Raw genomic sequence first — 23,324 nt, 5'->3', positions numbered from 1 at the left:
CCAAACACACAGGAAAAACACAGACACAAAGGACATTGTCTTTCAGAAACTTTAGTGTACCCACCAAAATGGAAACACATAAGACCTGTTTCAAAATGATATACTTGTAACCAGAAATTATATTAACAGCTCCAACCCTTCTGCTTCAAATATTGGTGGTATTTATCTCCATTTCTAATCCAATTTAGTGACAGTCTCACTAACATCCTCAGTTGGAATCCTTGGAACTTCAGAATTCTCTGGAAATATGAAGTTTTATCTTTAGAAACAGTCTATAATCTCTTATTACAGGCTATCTTTTTTTTTTCCAAACTCTACTTTTTAAGAAAGTCTATTTTCTATGTTAAATTGCAGTTGATTTTTGGTTTGGTTTTTGCTTTTAAATTCAGAAAGATCTAACAAACTTTGTAAGTGGTCAGAAATAATTTTGAACACATGAATTTTAAGGAAAGCAATCTCAACTATGGTAAAGAATTTGAAATAAAATTTGGACCCTCCAAGAAAATTTGAGATATAAGTTAATCATTAGGTAGACTTGAAAAATAAAGACTCAATGTGTATGAGAGAGACCAGGTTAACCAGTTTTTTTAAGGGTAGAATTCTTAAGCAAAATAAAATCTTTGAGTCTGGATGAGACATTATTTTACAGAAGAGATTTTTAGAAATAACAGGAAAAGTTGTATAATGCTGACAGTATTACCTGTTCTCAGTATTTTCCATTATATAAAAACCTTCATATTTGAAGGTTGCAAACATGATGTTGAGTTTATATCCTAAGCTATTTTTAGATAAGTTTTTTTCTCAAATGCTTGAGGAAATCACAGTTTAAAAGAGAACTTGGCAATTGTTTTTTTCTTATTAGAAGCCAAGAAATTATATATATATAAAATTGAAAAACTCAGTACTTAAAACACTTAATTTCCCCCACTACTTTTGAAATTGATTTCAAGGAAATCATAGTGATGCTTTTTCATGAGAACAAAATTTAACTTGAGTGATAATACAACTTTTGCTAAAATAAAATTTATGTTGATTTTAAAGTGAACTAAGTGTCAGCCACCTGGGCTCCATCCTGTTTAGAAAAGTCTAGAAGAAGACAATTGTGTGATAAGATATAAAAGGGGAGGCTTCTTCAAAGTTCATCCCTAGAGAAGCAGATACTTTGTGAAAAAGTTTAACTGTAGGTGTTTACGTTAAAATGTTAGACAGCTCACAATAGTTACCTGTAAACTTCAAGTGCCAATTTCCAACTAATGATATTGATGTCTGAGGTGTGGTTATTTAAATTATGCTTATTTGTTATGAAAATGTATAGGCAGAAAGAAGGTGAAGGATAATGCAAGTAAATCCTTCCAAACAGGACAAAAGTATTTTTGACAGAATTCACACAGAATATGTAACATGACATTGAGAAGCACCTTGAAAGTTGCGAAAATACTCATCACAGAAGAAGTATTTATTTGTTTCTTTGAAAACCAATTTCCTCCTTTCCCCTGCAGTTATAGGTTATAGAAGTTATGCTTTCTTTCAATTGCTGGTTGTGAAACAAGCATAGAAGAATCTCTATATTTAACTTTACATTGAGGGTTCTTATTCCATGAAAAGTATTTTTGAATGCCTATAAAATTCATGCAAATAAACAACATCTATCCCATAAAGCATTCTAGTGTCTCAGGAGATTGCTCAAAGATTTATGTAGTTTTCTTTGGAATTTCAGAATCATAAGGATTCTCTGCCACTGCCCTCCTTGTCTTGAAATCCAGTTCTGCTCCTTCTAAATTCGCCTTTTTAAAGGTGTCTTCTGATGTGTGTGTATCTTAAATATAAAGTGAGAAGAAATGTAAGGGAGAAGAAAAACACTTCAGTTAACTATGAAAGGTTTGTGTATTTCTGATCTCTGTTTGGATTATCCTTACAGATGATAGGGATGTGTGCTTGAAAGAATCACAAGACACAGCCATCAGCTCTCTCCACCATGGAGCTGCATGCTCAGCCAGCTTTATCTGATAATCCTACTGAGCAAGCTCTTCTAAGATGGTACCTGTGATGTGCCTCCCCTCCCACCTTCATATATTTTTCTTTTTTAACCAAGTTTTCAGTATTTCACCCACTTAGATTTCAGTTGAAATTTCAACAACTGGAACAATAGCATTAAGTGTAGAACTGGACTCATTTGTTGAGAAAAGAGAAATACATTTCAGGCAACTGTTATTTCTAACCTTACGTTATCACCTTCACTGCAGAGGATATTTTGCTGTGAAGTCTTGGGCTTCCTCTGAGTGGTTTAATTATTAAGTTAGGAAACTACTGTAAGGCTGCTGGAGAGGCTAGAGAGAGAATTATGACAGGCTTGGGTGTGTTCTGAAATTATAGAAACTTGTTCTGCAGAATCTGGCTCAAGTACCTTTATTTTATATTTGTGGAATAATAGAGGTGCTTGGCTTAATATTCAGTTGAGCATCACTTTTTAAACTTTTTAATATTTCCTCTACTGAAACATTTGTTGATTTTCTAACATTGAGGAATTTTCTCTTTCTGTGCCTCACCGCCCCCCCCAACCAATTACTGATAACTCTGCTTTTTCAAGGTGTGTCTTCTTGTCTTCAAGCAATTCTAAATTTTTTGTTTGAAAGTTGTGAATGAAAGTCAGATAGAATTTGGAGGATTTTAAATAAGATACTCTTAGAACAAATACGTAGCAACACTCCTAAAAGGTATAAAGAATCTCTTCAAAAACAGTAAAGTTTTATTTTCTTAAGGCAGGTTAGATTGTGTCAGGCTGTTGACAGACACTTGCTGTGTTGTTTTATTTTTCATAAATTGCACTGAATTCTTAAACTGAACATAAAGTTGTGTTTCAAACCAATAGCATGAGATTCTTAGTCTTGGTCTTAACTGTCCCAGGGTGTGTGTGTGTGTGTGAACACAAACATTCATTTTCAAAGGAATGAGAGCTTTTCTTAAAATTCAGTGCAAAGTTTGTAATTTTAAGTACTCCGTTATTTTATCTCAAAACAGCAGCATGTGAATGATTCTAGGTGTTGCGTGTTTTTTGTTTTTTGGTTGCAGCTGTTGCATAGGTGCAGAGCTGTTTGAGTTTTATGCTTTGCTAGAGCCTAGACTCCCTCTTCAGAGAAATGAAGGTAGTGCAGAAGAGTGCAGTTTGGAAAATTTCAGGGTTGGAAATAAGGATGATTTTAAGTTTCAGGGAGAAATATCGATTTGAATTCTGAGAGAATGTGCAAATGGGATTTTGAAAAGAATCTTTTAAGAATTCCATTTCCGTGCTTCAGAGACACTCACTATTGTCTTTCGAGTCGAATTTTGTCGTCTGAGGAATTAATCATAAACACCCTGCTAGGGTTGAAACTTGATCCATAAGCGTTTACTTCTGGAGTAATCAGAGGAGGGTCTGTGCATGAATTACGTTTCACTACGCTTACTTTAAGTGGTCAGTCTCACAAAAGAATGGGGACGTTGTATTGTGCAGCTCCCTTCATGGCCAAGGATAAAGGGAAAATTTTGGTGTGTTTCCCTCTATCAGTTGTATTTTCAGCCCTGGTGGTGAAAAAGCGTGTCCTTTGTGAAACATGGACTCATGTTAGAAAGACTTAGGTTTTCTCAGAAAAACGACTCTTGCGGTACCTGCCTTCTACGTGCATACAAGACCTGTTACCACTTGCTGTTCCCATCCAGGGATTTTAGAATAATGCTATTTTGGAACAATTATTTTGATATCATCTGAGACAGAGTTCCTAACTGTCTCCAGCAGCTTCCTCCCTCCCAGCCCATATCATTCTAAATATGCCTCCTGGATTATACTTATAATAATATTGTAATGGCTTTCATTCTACCGATTGGCACAGTATATCATTATATCATTAGCTGCTATGAGAAGGCAGTTTCAAGTAGGTGGCTGATTCTTGGCGGTAATGTTTTCGAGTAACCCTGTTTGGGGAATTCGGCTGTTTCACAGGTGCTCAGGTGTATAAGCCCAGGGTACAATAATATTTTCTGGCTTGCTCATTATGAAATGAAGTACAAAATAATTCAATAAGTGGAGTATAAAAATTGGGCTTTATGATAGGAAAGTGTAATAGCTTGAGATGTTAGCAGAAGAGATAAAAATAAAATTTGTGTAAGGATGCAACGGTGCTTAATTCGTGTTTCACTTCTCCTAAAGCTGAGAGTTTAAAAGAATATTCATGGCCTGGTGATGGAGATTTGTTGAATCAGTTTGAATGTTTTCAACCATGAAGCTAACTAGGAAATAAACCTATTACTATAACTGTTATATTGTTTGAAAGTATTGTTGTATAATAAAAAGATACACATTCTGCCACTTACATTTTGTTTAATAGTAAGGCCTATACTTTGTGAGTGAAATTTAAGTAGCAAAACCTAGGGAGTCCTCATAGAGTGCCTTTTTGTGAATTTTATTTTTAAATGTATGAGATGTTGCCACATATAATCTGTAGCTTAGTCGCTGGTGCTGGGCAAAAGAGAACAGAATCAAACATATTTATTATGGACAGATATAGTTGGAGTTAGAAAATTCAAACCCCAATAAGTATTTTAGAAACAATGCTATTTTGTTTTCCCTTTAATACATTGCATCAGCAATCTAGCTGTTAAGTGGAACCCTATAATAAACTGGGAGCACCCAGGTGGGAGGGGAAAAGTCATTTTTAGAAGTTTTCATCCATTCATTCATTCCTTCATTCACTTCTTTCTTCATTTATACTTATTCAAAGCATTTGCGCAACTAAACTAAAAGCCAGACATGCCACGTATTGTTGAACAATTCTTTCTCTTCAGTGTATCCTTTATCTGAATTGCGAAGCTTCACGACTAAGGTCCTTGGTGTTTAGGGAAACTCTCAGTGTAATGTCGCTCACAGCTGAATTTGGGGAATGGCCTTAGCATTTTAAAGAGCAGGAAGTCTGGCCTTTTGAGAAAGTTGTACATTCAAAAAATAAAATCACACAGTGTGACCCAGGGATGTTTTGTCCTTTAGGTTTTTTATGGAGCAGCTGAATCCCCTTATTCACTTGTAACCACCTTGGAAAGGGTAAAGGTCTTTCTTGTTTTACATACATCTTTTTTGTCCCATAGAAACTCATTGCTTTCTGCATATTACTTAGAAATGTAATAAAAGTGGTAGAGTCATGTGCAAATAACGCCACTAGGAATCTTCCTACTTTAGTGTCTCACATCCTCTACTTACTCACTTAGTGGCCTTGGTTAGGTCACAAGCCTGTTTTGTGGTCTACAAAATAGATAGATGTAGTGCCTGCTGAATGAGCTGATGTTGGTGTACTGATAACAGACCCTTAACCTAGTGTTCACTCTGCGCCAGACACTGAGCTCTTTGCATCTGTTAAATCATTTATTCCTTCACAGATTCAATGAGATGGGTGCTACTGTTTATTTGGGAATAAAAGAATAGAGGCACAGAGAGTTGAAGAAACATGCCCAAGGTCACACAGCCAGTATGTGGCAGAGCTGGGATAGTCATCCTGGCAGTCTGCCCTTGAGGTTTCTGTCTGCGTGCTTATCCATGAGGCTGTAGCTGTTCAGAACGTTTTGTGGACTGGAAACTTTGTGCAGCCTGGCTCATTTAGCAAATGTTTGACGATCTGGAATAAATTGAATATTCAGAAGTTTCATCTCATTGTAGAATGACCCTCAGTACCTCTTAAGTCACTGGTTATAACACACAACTTTGGCCCAGGCATATCCGCTAGAATATCCAGATATTCCAGGATAGGATTTCTCTACTAGAAACAGTATCATTTGGTTAAGAGCATGGAATCTGATCACCCGGTTTTTTTAGTTGATTATGCCAGTGACTACCTGGCTCTGGGCATATGATGTCATTATTCTTGACTCTTTCCCTGGAAAATGGGGAAAATATACATCCCTCCTAAGGATATCATGATAAATTACAAAAATATATACAGTGTGCTTAGCGTATGCTCGATGCATTGTAGGTATCTAGAAATTATGACAGCGAATGATATTCATGATAAACCCTGGCAATGCATTGTAGGCAACAGAGTAACTACCTTTCTTCAGACACTAAACAAGTTTTTTTTTCTGTTTTTCTTTTTTAAAATTTTTACTGGACTCGAGTTGCTTTACCATGTTGTGCTAGTTTTTTTCTGTGCAGAGTGAATCAGCTATATGTATATATGCATCCCCACTTTTTCCTATTTCTTTCCCATTTAGGTCACCCCAAAGCACCGAGTCGAGTGCCCTGTGCTGTAGAGTCTGTTCCCATGAGTTATCTATTTTAGACAGAGTAGTGTCTATATGTCAATCCCAGCCTCCCAATTCGTCCTGTGCTAGAGCAGATTTTTAACATGCAGGCTTCTGAATGTTAAATGGAAACTGAGGCCAGTGTCTCAAGTGCATTCAGAAAAATTCTACCTAATGGAGACCACTTGCTTTTTCTGAATTGAGGAAATACTTCGGCACTTTCTCTCTCTCTTTGCCCTTACAGTGGTTATCTCCATCAGTCAAGAGACACCTCGTCAGCCTTTTCAGTCATCGACTAAATCGCTCTGCAAAGTTTGTGTTGGAAGGATGTTCTCCGTCTTTTCCTTTCTGGAAGAGGACTTTAGGCCAACATGATAGAGTCCTCATAACATGATACTCTCTGCCAGTAATTTGTTTATGCCTAAATCAGCCCTGCCTCTAAGTGATAAGGAGATACATGCTTATTTTTTATTCCATCAGCATCATCCTGCAAGCGACCAGAAGCAGGGCTCCCAAGTGATGCCTCTGGTCTCCCTTTGTAGAGCTGGTGGTGGTACTCATAAAAAGTCAGGCCGGGGGTTTTGACTTCATCTGAGAAGACGGAGGTGCGTTGACTAGGTGGGTGTGCGTGGCAGTTTGTTTCTCTTCTAAAGTAAAACAGAGTTCCATTTGTTTAGGACTGTTTAGGTCCATTTGTAACAATACGCAGGATTATTTATACAGATGTTTTCTGGAAAAGTCAAAGAATTGGGGGAGTCTGCCTTTTGCTGCCTAGTAATGTGTTTTTTCTCAGTGCCGTTGCTCAATTCATTTAGCGGGGGGTGGGGGGGTATTTTTTCTTGTGAGCTGTGGGAAACCTTAAACAGTTTTTTTCTAAGGGCTGATTCTTGAATTCTTGCATTTAAAGGGGAAAAAAAAAATCTGGTAATGGGGGTAGAGGAGAGAGAGATGACGGATACATTTCACAACAGGTATCTCTTCCCAGCCAACTTCAGTGTCCAGCAAAGCCAGGTCGCACGTAACACACCACAGGAAAGGTCCCTTTGGGCCAGACCTCTTCGCTGGTTTCCCTGAGCAGAGATAATGCTTGGGTTTCCAGAGACAGAACCTTTCTCTGGAAGCGGGAGAAACCCCACCGGGTCGCCCCTCAGTTGTAGTCGTTGCCACCTTGTGGATTGCAAAGGATATTGGTTTTCATCAAACTTCCACTTCAGTTTGGGTTTTTTATGGCAAGTGCACTTTGGCAGTGGGCTGCTGAGTTCCTCACCAAAAGGATCCTGGTTTGTTCAGCAACACCTCACTCCTCTCCTCACAGTTCATTTATGATTCTGATGAGAGTGTTTTTTCAGGAAACACACATTTCACTTTTTGACCTAGGAGCATCTGTTAGAATTTTTTTTTTTTAATACTACTTTGGCATTCTGAAAGTGTTAATGTCTTTCATATCTGTTTAATGCTATTTAGGGATATTTATGATCACCTCTTGGTTACTCAGGGTAAAGTGTGTCGCAATTTTTTTTTAAACAGACAGGAAAGCATTCACATGAGGAAACAGATTGCTTTAAACATGTGCTTCCTGTGACAGTAAAAAGAACAAATTAGATTTAACACTGTGTAATGAATGCATAAATGTGTACATTGAGGCTTTTTTAAAAGCTTTATGTTCAGTTCTGGTCACAACCAAAATTGAGTCACCTGTACAAATTAAAAATGCCTTGGGTTCCTCTCAGATTCCTGAAATACCCAGGAATGGAGCCCCCCAACCTGAGGCTGCCTCACTGCAGACCTTAAAAAGCATGATGTATTAAGGCTGGAGAGAGTGAGAACATCCCAGGTGCATTCCGGGTTAAACCAGGTTAGAATCAGAGTCTGTACATTTAGCAGAGAGAGCAGAGTGTCTGGGGGATGCCAAAAGGGAGGATTTTATTACCATTTTCCTCCCTCTCTGAGAATTAGTGGGGGAAAAACCCCATTCTTCTGAACCCCCACATCAACCTCTTTCTTTTATGAGAGAAAAATAAGAAAATCTGATGTTTCCTTACCTAGCCCCTACGAAGATTCGGTTACATAAGAAAAGGACTCCTTTCCTTACATAATTCGGTTTGCGCTCCCGTCTGCTGGCTGGCAGGGAGTGGGGAGAGGCTGTTAATATTTCCAGTTAGACACGAGTGTGGGATTGGAGGGCAGGAGTCTTCCCTCCCCGCCATTTCTGTCTGAGTCCCGCAGAGGGTGCGTTTCCTGCCCCCATGCTTTCAAAGCAGAGGCTTTGTGGCAGGCTCAGCATCTCTGTGGCCAGGGAAGGCCGGGACTGGGTCCCTCGAGGGAGGCCACATAGTTTGGGGACATCTGACTCTCTCCTAGCGCATACTGGGGTACTAATATCAAAACAGACTGCTTGTCGCTGCACCGTGGGGCAGTGCTTTTTTTGGCTGCCGTGGTCGAAATGAAATGGGCAAGCTGTAGCCCGCTTGGCATCAGAAGGGGCTGAGGGAAGCTGGGAGATCAGAGTCAGACTGTGAATAAAAGTAACAGCCAATGGTTAACTTCCTTTTTGTGTGTCACTTGGCAGCGACGAGACTGATGGCGATTTTTTTTTTTTTTGCCTAACGTGGGTGAGAGTTCAGTGCCTTGGGAAGAGCTGTAGACGCATCTATTGTGCTTCCTTATACAGTTGACTTGCGTTGATTTCTTGAGGCCACTACAGCTGTTCCCAGTGTCCGCTCCCGGAGCTGCATACGTGGCCCATCGGACTTTGGATGCGAAAGGTAATCAGATCAGAGGTGATCCACACAGAATCTCGCTGCTGATCACTAGGAAGTCACCGGGAAATCAGATGCTTGCAGAAGGCTGTGGTGTCAAAGGAAAAAAATAGGCACTTGAATGGATATTCCCCGGTATACAGACATCCAAAGATATTTTTAAATCACACGACTCCACATCCCTCTTCTCCCATCAGAGATTCGAATCAGTTTTGGGCTGTCTGGAAAATGCAGGGCTGAAATAGCCAGATTGAATTCAGAGGAAATTAGCTTATATTTTTTGGTGGCTCTTGGGTTAGTGGCATTATTTTCTTTGAAGGATTCATTCGGAAGAGAGTTGGGGAGAATTTCCAGGCTCCCTCAAGATTTTCCTCCAATTTCTCTGTTTGCAAAGAGCTGTTCCCCAAAGGCGAAAAGAGCGAGTTGCCATCTTGACGAGTGAATTGTGTGTTTAGTGAGCACCAAATGGGCTCCAAGTTACCCTGGAATTTTCAGTGTATCTAGTTGCTTTCTTATACTATTTATTCCCCTAACCATTTGTACTAGGTATCAGTTAGATGACCAACTTTTGACAACCCTAAAAGCAGGGTCAAAAGCTTAGAAATAGAATACCATTTGTCTGGTAATTAGAGTGTATCTCTTACGAGTTCAGGAGAATTCTGATTAACCTTTCTGTTCCCACATTCTCACATAAAATTAGCACACCTTTTAAATTATTATCTAGTATTTAAACATGCATTTTTTTGAATCTTCTTAATGCAACAGGTTCTGGAGACACTAAAAGTGTGTTATAGGTTTCTAAAAAACTTCATTTTTCTTACATTTTAAATGTTCTGTTTGTGCAAAATTTCGAGAATCACCATAAGGGCTTCTTTGCATTTTTAATTTAGTAACTAACATATGAATAAATTTGCATATTAATTAGTTGCAGATTAAATCATGCATACATAATTGCCTCCTTACTGTGTTTAATGTTTGTCAAAATCTCCAGCCTGGTTTGATGGATGTCGCATGAAAGATTACAATTTGATGTACCCTTGGAAGTATTTACACCAATAATGCAAGATTCTTAATAGCAGAATTCTCTAGTTATATACAATTACTAATAAACATGTAAGATAGGTACATGTCCCTTTGACTAAAATTTTTTTTCTTTGCACCAAATCATTTACTATTCATAATCATTAATGCATCTCCTAATTATACAGCATATGTCTGTTAACCCTTTCATTGCTGCTTTTCAAAGGGTAGCTTTTCTTTCCCTGCCCCCTAAATAAAGCAGATTATTTTGTAGGATCCTGAAATAACTGCATTGTCTTTTACCTGTCTTTCTCTCTTCTAGTATATGCACACTCCTTTGCCATTTACTGAGAATTGTATAGTTTCCAGAATAAGATCAAGAAATGACCCATGTGCCCACACTTTGTAGCTAACGGGCTTCCACCCCTCTTTTACCAAAGCTGAAAAGAATCCAGATATTTCAGAAACTCATATTAAATGATTTAAAAATATATAAATATATGAATGTATATAGATACACTCTCTTTAGGAGGGTACTTGTAGGATGAGTAAAATTATCTAAATTACATTTTATTTCATTTTGAATATTGTAATGCATTTAATATTTTATCATCAACTATGGGATGAGTATTTTTGTGTGTTTGTGTTTCTGTGAGACCTCTTTAGTAGAAACTGACTCGAGAATGGATGCTCTTGATTTGACATAGTTAAAAAAAATACATATGCCAATAAGTGTTCTTTTTAATTAATTCCTCAGGTATCTAATTTTTTAAGTTTCATTTTACTCATGTAAAGAGTAGGCCAACTGGCTTTTTTTTTTTTTTTTTTGCTATTTTGATGTCTAAGCTGCTTATCACACTGTATTACCCTGCATTAATGAGTATTCCTACTGTGCAAAATTCTATCAGAAATGATGGTGTGAATGTCATTTTTAATTGGAAGTTTATACAGTCAAATTTATAGTATACAACAAAAAATATGTATGTAGTTCTGCTCCAAGCCTGTTTTAGGCTATTGATCTTTTTGTTTTAAGTATACATTTTTATCAATCTGACTTTAAATTTAGTGTGAGAATCTGGATATATATTACTAAGTTTGTGATAATACCATTCTTGGGAGTGAGGTAAACTAAGGCACAAGCAATAATAATGCCTTTTAATTATAAGGTGAACAGATACAGGAATCACCAAGAATCTGTTTTCAGGGATCTCTTTTAAACATGAAAACTTGCTGACCAATTTTATACATTCCACAGAAGTCATAATGTTTGATTTCTATCTATTTAATTGTTGAATACCTTGAATTTCTATGCCTGGTAAGGAGACGAGGGTTAAAATGAGTCCAAAGCATAAAGAGCTCATTTCCTTGATTTGATTCTTGCTTAGGAGGAATAAATACCTCCTGGTTGCCTACCTCAGATCATTTTTTTCTAATCACAAAGCACAATGAACTATTTATTGATTTAGCAAAACACTCAAATGCAGCACACAATATTGCATTCAATTGTTTAGTAAAGACAAAAATGAAATGAAAGCTGCAAAACTTACAAAAGGAAGCAAACAGACATGAAACATCCTATTTATCCACAGCCATTGTGCCTAGGTAATTCAGGGCATATGGTATGTAAATGATGTTTGGAGATTCTTGCCAAATCTACACACGACGGGATAAATGAAGGACAGGTCTCCCTGGGTCCAAGTCCCACCGTTGCGGCCGGCACTCCGCTAGGGTCTGTTTGTTCTGCTCTTGTCTTGCAGCACGAGCGTCACACAGCCTTTAGTGGCCAAATCTGGGCCTCAGTCTCCTTCTAAGACATTATTTTTAATTCCTAAGAATCTATTTTATAATTAAACTGAAAATATAGTACCAGTTTGCTAAATCTTCCTTTTGCCCCGACATTTGAGAAGATTTGAATAATTCATCAGTATATATTTGGCTATTACCTATTTAAATGGATATTTTTGACAATGGAAACTGAGTGCCTCTTTGCCCCTGAAGGAAAGGTGTTACGAAGTAATACCTTTTCTCTAGGGTAAGATTTAAGATGTTTTCTAGAACAGGCAGTGGTTTATTTTGAATAGTTGATCATTTTAATTCTGAGTTAGCCAGGTCATAATTTATGAATTCAACTTGATAAGTCAAGTTACTAGTAAGAGTTACTTAATTGTGAATTATTATTTTGAAGTATGCACTTTCACTTTTAAAAGGGTGCAGGCACTGCCCCCTTCATTCATTTAAAACTCATTTTAAGCAGCCAAGAGCTTTTACACTGTTTCCTTTCTTCTGAAATGATTTTTTGTTCCCCAGGCTGGATGTCTTAGCCCATGATTTTTAATCCTTTTATTAAGGTCCATTTTGATTTATCTTGAAAATACATATTTGGACATTTTGATTAGAAATAATGACAGATCCTTTTCTCCTATGATAATTCATCGGAATATACCTTAATAGTCCATTTACTATGAAGACTCAATTATGAATACAAGACTTAAACACGCTATTAATAAAAGTTGTTTCAGGCTGTTTAAAGTATGTGGAGTATGATTTAGGATGTTTTATTGTTTTTATTATTAAGAATGTTTTTACTAAATCAAGCTGTTAGTTTTTTTGAAGATAATGCTCTTAATATTATAGTTTGATTTAAATGAACAGTTGAAGCTTTGTCCTACAATGACCATTTCACTTGTGAAACTCAAATAACATGCTAGTTACTGCTGGAAAATGAAGTTAGGCTCAGTCCTTGTCCATGGCTATGTATATTGGGTAAAGTCAAGGGAAAAAAGTATCCTTGAGGTCAACATCAATCAATACTACTCAACACAGATCCAGTTTAAAAGTCATGTAAGTGATCGTGGTGCTCGAGGAGTTCATACACTTTTTGCGTAGTCTGTAGCTTGTGAACTCATCAGGTGAACTTTAGAGCAGATTATTCTCCGACCACCCTTTGGTACATTGAAACTCCTTTCCACAGCTGTGCTCCCAACTCAACAGCAGAACACAGAAACAGTCTTCGCTGGAAAATAAAGCACAATCACTATCCCAACTTTCCTGGGAACTTGCAGCCTTCAGGACGACAAAATGGATAATCACGGTGACGATTACAAGGTTCGGATTAAACATATTGCACAGTAGGATGGCATGGCCCCAGTTTGCTCCCATGGCACAAGCGCCGTGAATGCCAACAACATTAAGCACTGTAGCCACTTACCAAGATTTTTGGGTTTTAAATGTCAGTCATTGGAGCACCATTTAAAATGAAGCACATGCATTTGATTCAAAGAAATTAAGGTATGTTAGGATATGTGGAGGTGTTTTTGTATTTTTTTTTCAGCAAGAGCCATAGATAATAGAGATAAAACATCTTGAGTATTAAAGCGATCTATTTCCCTGAAGTGTATGGTTCAAAATGACTTAGCCTTTTAAAAATTTTTCAGAAAGAAAAGTATATAGAGGGAGATAAATGAAATTTGCCTCTCTGCAGACAACTCTGCATAGCAAATTTAAGATTCTAGTATTTTCCTTCCAAACATCTGAAAATTGGCAATTTAAAAGGAGACCCGGACAGATTGTTAACTTGCATTGCTACCAGGTGTCTGTGATGATATCAGTAAGTCACGAAACTTTTTTAAAAAGGTACAAACAACTAAGGTGATAATTTATTTTCGAAGATGCTTTCTGAGAACTTTCATCTTAGTTAAGAACGTCAAAAGTATATTAACTGTCTGAATATACTTAGTAAAGTTTTAGGTAGATCAGATGTAAATAAGCTTGTTTCATAAAAGATGACTTATGTGTATTCAGATCTCGAGTATTAAACCAGTCTTTACAAAATGTTAGTGCCTTTCTCTTAAGATTCTAATCAACAGAATTCCAGTCTTCAAAGATGTAACTGGAGACAGAGAATATAATTTCTATCATATTGTCAAGAGGGGTCTATAACTCCCCATCTGACATCAGCCAGAAGGTGTGGGGAACGATTGATGACTCTGTATCATTGTGTACCCACTTAGCTTTGAATCTGTTCAAGTATCAAATTTTAAAATTCAGCAAATGCTTACTGCACACCTACTAAGTGCCAGGCTTCCTGGAAAGTGCAGTGTGTGCCAGAGTTCCTGCTATTGTGAAGATTTATGCAAGTATATAAGTGGCCACAAATAGTTTTCCAAGCAAGAGTTCATTTCATGATGCTTCATAGGAGCCCAGTACCACTGATTCACCTTGTGAACTAATAGATATAGAGACTATGGCTCTTAAAAGTTCAACAATTGATGTAATCACACAGGCCCTGGTAACAAGGTAATATATAGTAGAAAGATGAAATCAACTCTGAGATTTACTGTAATTGTTGGCAAGTTCTTTATCAGCATATTTTCAACAATATAACAAAATAACATCTTTCAGAGTTTTTTTTTTTTTTTGTAATGTCTAAAATCTGGTTAAATGGAATGTGTTGGAAAGGACAACAAAAAAAGTTAAATATGTGGAAATGACATGGAAAGCACCTGCTTCTTTGTTTTGTTTGCCTCCACGTCATTAGGAAATAATGTCTAGCCATCAGAGGATATGTCGTCCCTCTAAGAAAATGTTTATAAAAAGACATTTTAAAGTAGAATATAGGTTAAATAAGTTAAGGAGGACTTGCCAAGTAGAACTAAAGATACATGAAACAGGAGACTGCATCCCACCTCTGAGATGGCGTAACAGTATCACCTCTCAAAAGTGACAATGCGTGTATCCATTTTTATATCTTTGGCATATTGTTGGCATGATTAATTATTCCATTGAGAAAATAGCCACACTACACAAGAGAAAGGAAGATAAATTAGATCCTCCAAGCCCCCTCCTGTGAAGTGTATGTGTAAATGAATATGCTCTCTGCCAACCCAGCAAATAAAACTTTGTCCATCCCTAATCTTCAGCAGTTTATAATCCAGGTGAAGGAGAGGCCAGGCTCATGAAATAAAAAACAATCATTAAAACATTTGAAAGCTGGGGAAACAATTCATCATGGTTACATGTATGTGTATGTGTTTTATCAGTATAATGTAGGTATGCTGCTGCTGCTAAGTCGCTTCAGTCGTGTCCGACTCTGTGCGACCCCATAGACGGCAGCCCACCAGGCTCCGCCGTCCCTGGGATTCTCCAGGCAAGAATACTGGAGTGGGTTGCCATTTCCTTCTCCAGTGCATGAAAGGGAAAAGTGAAAGTGAAGTCGTTCAGTCGTGTCCAACTCTTAGCGACCCCATGGACTGTAGCCCACCAGGCTCCTCCATCCATGGGATTTTCCAGGCAAGAGTACTGGAGTGGGGTGCCATTGCCTTCTCTATAATGTAGGTATAGCTCTATATGAAAATTTTTGTCTAATCATATCCTCATTTTTCCATTTCATGAAGACTTGATTTATTCTCAAAGTGAAGTTACAGCTGGCTATAATGTGTTTCTCTGACAACCCTGGACTTGATCATTTCTGTCACTGTGGAAAGGAAGGAAATAAATCTCTTTTCCTTCCTCATTCACTCAATGAGCAAAAATGGAATTGTGCTCCTATTATGTACAGATAACATTGTCATAGGGGAGGGCAAAGAAATTTAAATCATAATCTCTACTCTTTAAAAATCTATAGTATTGGGGGGCAATAAGTAGGTGCATGATGTATTTAGCTACAATTCATGAGATTAAACTTTGCTGGAGAGCCATATATTCTAGAATGGTCCTTATCTGGAAGTGACCACAGAACTTGATTCTGGGTGACTGAGAATTATACATCTGGCAGATGAAGAAAGAGGTGACAGATAGTGATTGAGTTTCTAACATCTTCTGTGTGTCTCTTCCTTGTTGTTGTGGTTTTGCTTGTTTAACTGCAGAAACAACTTTTGATGAGCTCTGTATTTTCAGAGCTTGATTGTTCAGAGATATCTCATTATCATAAAAACATAAATCCCAGAATTTTTAAGTTGGGGAAAAAACTGTTGTGATCACTACTTAACACTTTATTTATTTGAAATATATTTACTTATAAAGAAACCGAGATTTAGATAAAGCCAGAACTTGAAGTAACATCTTGGTTTTTGACCTCCACATTATTTTAATAAGGACAGGACGACAGGTAGTGGGGATGGAGGTCTCATCCCCACATACTTGTTTGGAGAAACAAAAATTTGGAAGTCATTAAAAAAAGCAAAAATACAATTAAAAATTTTTTAAACTTTTTTATGTTTAAAAATTATTTATCATAAAATACTGTCATTTGTTTAGTAATGATACTAAGAATGACTCAATACAGAAATGTTTAACTCTGAGAAAGCCTTATGGGCCAAATAATTTTTATTTTTTAAGTGTACTTATTTTTATTGAAGAAAGTATAAGTTGGTCAGTTATAGATCAACATAGCTAGCAAGCTGGAAGGACACAGGCCATGTACAAAATGGTAAATCTTGAACTCTTATTGTAATTCCTGTCCCCTTTCCTTGTACACCACACACATACATACAAACCTATATGGTAGCACTGGTGTAGGTGGTTGAGTAGGTTGGTACTTAGACTCTGTAAAAAATGTGACTTAATTAAATTTAAAAAAAAAGGTTTCACAATAATTATCTTGATATATAGGTAAGATTATAGCAGTCAGAAAAAGGAAAGGACATTCTAGGTTAAGGGAGAACAGGGGCTTTTTAATGAGTGGAGAAGCATGGCATATGATAAGAAATGGAATGATAGAAGACCTGAATTCTAAATCTGGCTTGACCACCAGCTTGATTTATGTTGCTGAGAACCTGCTTTTACCCTTCAAAGCTGAATAATATTTGGCATTTGTAAAAAAAAAAAAAAAAACACATATTTTACGGTGGCTCAGTTAGTAAAGAATCCACCTGCAATGCAGGAGACCTAGGTTTGATCCCTAGGACAGGAAGATCCCCTGGAAAAAGAAATGGCAACCCACTCCAGTATTCTTACCTGGGGAATCCCATGGACAGAGGAGGCTGGTGGGCTACATTCCATGGGGTCGCAAGAGTGAGACACAACTAAGCACACACACATACAGTCACAAAACATATAAGTCCTAAAAAAGAAAACTCAAACAAGAAAAACATGGCTTGCAGGCTTTAACAGGTATTAGAGAACATGTCACACACTGCAGAAGAGGAAATCAGGAGCTGGGGGTAAGGATGGGAAAGTTGACCTGTTTAAGATTTTGACTTGCACTAGCAAAATTTTTAAGTTGTTTTATTCTCAAAATGCATTTGGTAATCACTTTCAAAGAAGGCAGAAAACTGACATTTTGGGAGACACTCTTGTCAAATACATGGAGGGAGCTTTCATGCCTCTGGTTTGTAAGGACTGTAATTTTGGGAATTTGGCACCATTACCTACTAACACTGGCCATGACTATGAAGATGTCCTTTTAGACCAGTTTTTGCCCAGCTGTAAATGAATGGAAGTATGATCATCACTGCTGTATAACTTTGGGGCACTCCTCACTTATACCTAGTTTGGTTGACTGTCTATGGGGTCGCACAGAGTCGGACACAACTAAAGCGACTTAGCAGCAGCAGCAGCATGTTAGAAACCAAAATGTATCAGTGTCAGATTTTTGAGAAACAGTTCTAATTTTAATGCTGTTTGTGTTCAGTGAAAGCTTATGAATTTCTGATTTACTTAGAAGCTCAGAATTTTCCTTTATTGCACCTTATTCCTTTTAAAACCATTTCTTTTGGGGTTTCTTTCATGGAATTTGCTGTAAGGACTTGTCTCAGTGCATGATGGTGCAAAACTTATCTCATGTGATTCTTCATGGTCGTTTCTGTGTTTATGTGTGAGGTGGATGTTTAAGTGCTTATGATTAACAGACAAAGAGATCATTGGTTTTTGAAACTAAGTAGTTAGAATTCAAGGTCATTTTGAGTTAAAGAACCCAACATTTAGGTCAAGAATGGACCAGTGACCAGCTCTGGCTTTAGGCTAAGGATCAACCTTGAGGGAAAATCTACTGCTCATTCTCTTTGAAATGCCATTAATTCTTGCTCCAAGGGGTTGGTTCTCAGTTACTCAAAAGAATATTTTTAGGCAGAAACTTTATAAAACAGTAATTTGGAATAGTCATTTCAATAACAGATATGTATTAGATGCTAATCTTACATGGTCATTTGCTTCCATTTTTAAAACCTTTTTTTTTTTCATTCTTTTTACCTACTCTTTGATTACTGAGTGTTTATCAGAGATAGTCATTAAAGTATTTGAAAATTGTTTGTTCTCTGCTCAGCAATTCGTTCTTCTACTTGCTCAGTGATATCAAGCAAAGGTAGTCAACAGTTAAACTTTAGGAAGTTGTTGGAATTCCCACCTCCAAAGGAGCTTATTAACAAACCCCAGACAATTATTCTGCTTAGAATGAAAATGATTTTCATTGTGATATCACATTTCCCTCTAATCATTGAGCAGTGCTTTGTGAAGCTCAGTATTTGTTCACAGTGTTTAAAAAAATTGTGTACATCCTGTGCCCAGATTCCAGTCTGCTTCATCAATCCATTTTGTCAAAAATTTCTCAAATGGAATCCTTCATCCAGGCAAACAAACATGCCCAGGATTTCCCCTTTAACTTTTTGGGAATTCATGTTTACACGTGCATCAGTTTGACGGAAAAAGCAGTTGTCATCTTACTTCACTTGATTCAGGTGACTGCGGTAAGCTCGCTCTCTCGTCTAGGAAGTGCAGCAGTCTGAGTCAGCTTCCTCCATCTCTGTTTTTATATTGTCCAGTGCGGTGCTTCCTCATTGTACCAAAATAGAAATGGTTTGTTTTTGTATCATACTTGGAGACTAGCTATGGATCATACTGGGTTAGGATAAAGGAATTTTTTCCCCAAAGAGAAAATTCCACTTATCCCAGAGGGGCGAGATTGATGTCCTGAGGAAAAAATAAGAAATCCAATGAAGTCTTTTCTCCTTAACTAAAATATCTCCTTTAGTCATCAAAAGTGTCAATTGCACTATCGTTTTCTAATTTCATTTAATATTTGAGAGGTTTTCAGCAGTAGATAAATGTATGACTTTGGCAATGACAGGTCTTTGCATGAAATTGAGGAAGGAAGAAGTGAACTTCAGTTAGACTCAAGTGTTGCAGTTCAACTTGAAAATCTATATATTCTGGTGTTGCCACTGAGTATAGTTCACTTTACCGTACCATACATGACATTAGATACATGTTTCCCAGTCTGAAGGGTAGTGCTATTTTATATCTCTGGCTTGTTGAGGTGTCATGTTCATACGGGTAATGACATACTCACTGTATTCTTTACCATAGAAATGAGAAAAATGTGAAAAAGTGGGAAAATGACTCTAACCAGATCTAACGGCAGGCAAGAATGTTAGAAAGTGTTTTGCATTTATTTTACATACTGTTGCATGTCACCAAAACAATATATGTCTGTGAGTTTTTATAATACCATGTAAAGGAAATGAGAAACCTCCTCTTTCTTCTGAAGAGAAATACTGCCACAGAAAGGTGGAAGATGAACATTTATGGAACAAAACTCTGGTTAAAAAAAATTCGTCCACGTGGTTTAGTTATCAATATGACTACAAGCTATCTGACCAGCCAGAAAGAGAATAAATACTTGATCATGTGATAGACCATTTGGATGTCTGCTTATGAACCCAAGCCATATAAAAGTAGTCGATTTAAGATAACAATAGGAAGACTGATGAAGCCACAAATAGGCTTTAGCTTTCACAGTCTGTGTTACTTTGATACTCTTCTGTGGTGAAACTCTCTTCCAAACTAAACTTGTCTACCTTTGAACTATACAAATAGTTAAAACTATTGTACCTGTAATAATCTGAATGGTGCTAAGAGAATAAGTTTTTGCCCCAGTCAACCGAGATGATTTGTGCTTTATCTCGGTTCTTCATGCAATACAGACTTCTGAGAAATATTTTTATAATTATGTGACAAGTATATTTATGTGAGATAAGTATTTTCTCCAGATAAATGTGTATTTGGCAAAAAAAAGTTTGCGATAATTGGAATTCCAATTGAGGGAAATAATTTTTTTAAAGTAGTAAAGCTTCCTCACTTATTAGCAGACACAGTTATTTTACATTCTAAAGATGTCACTACAAAGAAGTACAGAAATGTCCACACAGGAAGTTTGTTGGTGTTCACTGCTAGGTTGCAAGGCTGTCTCACCTTACGGTCATCAGAAAAGCTGCTTCTTCCTCTATGTGCCCTTGTATGTGTGTGCATGTGTGTCTGCATCCTCCTCTGGATAATTCAATCTTTTATGAAGTGGATTTTTGTCATCGCAGTTTAAGTTGGTTTTTAAACACTCACCCTTTTTTAGGTATAAGCTATCACCATTTATTAAAAAGTTTTATAACAGTGCATGCATATCTATTTACTAACTCAACACTAACATTAACTTATGAATTAAATGTCTTGTTTATAGTGACTCCTACTGGAGACCAAAAAAAAAATCCAGTTGTTTAGCTTCTGAATAACTTAAATTCAGTAATACCTCCTGTCTTCAGTCAATTAGGGATAGCCCAAATAAGTCCTTTTCTCTGACTTGGCAAAATTTATCATTCATTCATGTTTAAATATGAGAGCATAGATTCTGATACTGATTTCATCAACAGAAAATATATATTTTAAGTGTGTAACTGTGCATACATGCTTCTCACACCAGTAGTGTGGTTTGATTGCTTAGTAGTAAAGAGTTTAGCATGGTCCTATATTTTAAAAATTTTTTTGTCCGTATTAGTTGACTTCTGTGACTGCCTGTTTTGGGTGGAGATTGTTTGCTCACTGCTCTTTAAGGAACTCTTGCACAGAGGAAAGAGTAGAGGAAGAACAAGGAAATTCACTCTCATTTATAACAGGCCCCTGATACGCTGAACGAAGTGTCCTCTCATTTATGCCTCAAAAGAAGCGCTTGCGTTAAGCGGAATAAACTAAAACTTAAACCCCGTGATATGATCTGGCCCCTGTCACACTGCTGCAGAGGAGCAAGGTAGTGATTCTCATACACACACGTCTGGGCCTCAAGTTTAAGCCCTGGGGATTTTATAGCTTTATGATCTATGAAATGTCATCCAAGACTGTTCGTGCCTTAACTCTCTGTCTTTAAAGTAGGAATGGTATGATACCTGTCACGGGGAACTAGTTATAGAGATGAAACTAATGCAGAGTAGGCACTTGTATGCTATTTAAATTGTTTATAAGTATACATGTATTGGGCTTCCTTGATGGCTCAAATGGTAAAGAATCCACCTACAGTGCAGGAGACCTGGGTTCAATCCCTGGGTTGGGAAAATCCCCTGGAGGACCACATGGCAACCCACTCCAGTCTTCTTGCCTGGAGAATCCCATGGACAGAGGAGCTTGGTGGGCTACAGTCCTTGGGGTCACAAAGAATCAGAAACGACTGAGTGACTGAGCACTGCACGTAGATGTATTAATTGGCTTATCAGTTTTTTGATGGAGTAGATATTTACCTAAAGGTGGTCATTTATTTTATAGGTTTGTTCCCATGATATTATGTAATCCTGTATGTTGATGAATATCTCTGTTATCCTTCAGATATTATGTTTAGCTAATTCAGCTATACTAGGCAAAAAAGAATAGTATTGTAGAAGTAAGCAAGTATATGGAAAAAAATGAGTGTTCAATGACTTAGAAACATGGAGTTGTACAAGTTCTAAAGTTATATTATATGACATTTTGTTCATACATTCATCATTTATTCATTAATTCATTAATATCATTTGTTAAGCACCTGCCTGATTCCAGGCAGTCTGCAGGCTACATGTATGTGTGTGTTTTGGTTTATTTGAACTTTGCAGTAACTGTGTAATGTTGCAGTCATTATTCAGAAAAAAGGCAGAATTAAATGAGATCTGTGATTGGGAGTGAATAGTTGAGTTCCTTAGCCTATTCATAATAGTTTGTTGTCTGATTGTTTAATACATGTATGACTGTCCTTACAGTCTTTAGTCCTATTTTTCCATTTTATTAAGAGCACTGGTCACATGACCTTGATCACATGACCTTGGCCGTGTGGCAAATCTCTGAGGATAGAAAACGTGTTGTACATTTCTCTGAATCCTGTGCATATGCCACCCTGGGGCTCAAGTCAAAGTTGGGAATCGATAAATCGTTGTTTGGAACCTAAATGAATACAGAAATCCCAGGCTCTGCACTCAAGTGGTGTAGAATATTTACTTGTTTTTTGATGCAGTCGTTTATTCATTCATTCAGCAAGTTTTTACTGCAGGTCTGCTGTGTAGGTGAAACTGCACACGTACGTTGTGAGTTCTGGTGAGATAGCCTCTAAGTTTGTGTGACAGCTCTACGTTTGTGTCCCAGTTCCCCTTCATCCCAGACATGTCTGTCAAGGAAATTATGGAAAATCACAAAAGAACCGAAAACTTTAGAGAATAAGTTAAGAATAATATGGATGTACTTTAGGTGATCAGTATTCTAAACAATAATATTAACTGGTGAGATTTTTTTTTCCCAAAAGTGGCAGAGATGACACCTGGGCACACTGCCTGCCACTCGTGTCCTCAGTGGTGTTTGCAACCATCAGAGAGCTTGTGACTTACTGTTTTGAGTGTCTAACCTCCATGCCCTGTCCTTTTGGTGATATAAAGGGACTCTATCTAGCTACTGCTAGTTAGGTAACACCCAGTTTTACCCTGATGAGAGAAACAACTGACCAGGTCAGGGTACCTTAAAAATTGGTTGTTAATGATTGAGACTTCTTATAAAATTATTATGAAACACATGGATTTATGCATATAGCTTCAGTTGTTTCTATACATCTGTGCTAACACCCCATGCATTACACTAAAAATTTTTCATGGGTTATACTTCTGTCACTTAAGAAAACTTCAAAGTCTTGAGTTCGCAGAAATGTCTCAGTTGACAAGCCACTAACTTGAGTTCTGATTGAAATAATATTCCAAGGTCAGCTAGCCAAAACTTGAACATCACTGGATGATAATACATGGTGTCTCACTGGTTATAATGCATAGATCACCTTTTGAGCAAGTATCTTTATTAATCACTGCAAATTTGTACTTTTGAAATTTCAGACCCTTTTTCATTAATGAAGCCAGGAAGCTTAGTGCTGTAGTCCCATTTTAATTTATTGAGTCCCGAGTGCTGATTTGTCAGGGTTTAAAAATCTCTTTCACCTTATCAGATTAAAAATATTAATGTACATGTTTAATAATATATTTAAAAGCAACGAGAGCATCAATTTTAAAAATATTAATTGTGGCT

The 23,324-nt window shown here is 37.1% G+C and overlaps 1 protein-coding gene and 1 long non-coding RNA gene across 47 annotated transcripts in view; one reads left to right on the top strand and one right to left on the bottom strand.

Moving 5' to 3' along the window:
* The window catches only part of TCF4 (transcription factor 4), a 380,629-nt gene that overhangs the window by 250,485 nt on the left and 106,820 nt on the right, over positions 1 to 23,324 (top strand). The gene's annotated exons all lie outside the window — the stretch shown is intronic.
* LOC145534732 (uncharacterized) overlaps positions 34 to 23,324 on the bottom strand; it is a 24,409-nt gene continuing 1,118 nt past the window's right edge. The window contains exon 2 of the long non-coding RNA XR_014074929.1: positions 34 to 239. This is a non-coding gene — a long non-coding RNA (uncharacterized LOC145534732). The remainder of the gene's footprint in view (positions 240 to 23,324) is intronic.

The sequence above is a fragment of the Giraffa tippelskirchi genome, chromosome 14, assembly GCF_054371585.1.
Source record: "Giraffa tippelskirchi isolate mGirTip1 chromosome 14, T2T-mGirTip1v1.2.pri, whole genome shotgun sequence".
Taxonomy (NCBI): Eukaryota; Metazoa; Chordata; class Mammalia; order Artiodactyla; family Giraffidae; genus Giraffa; species Giraffa tippelskirchi.
Note: the sequence above shows the minus strand (reverse complement) of the source record. Positions and strands in the feature narration are given on the sequence as shown.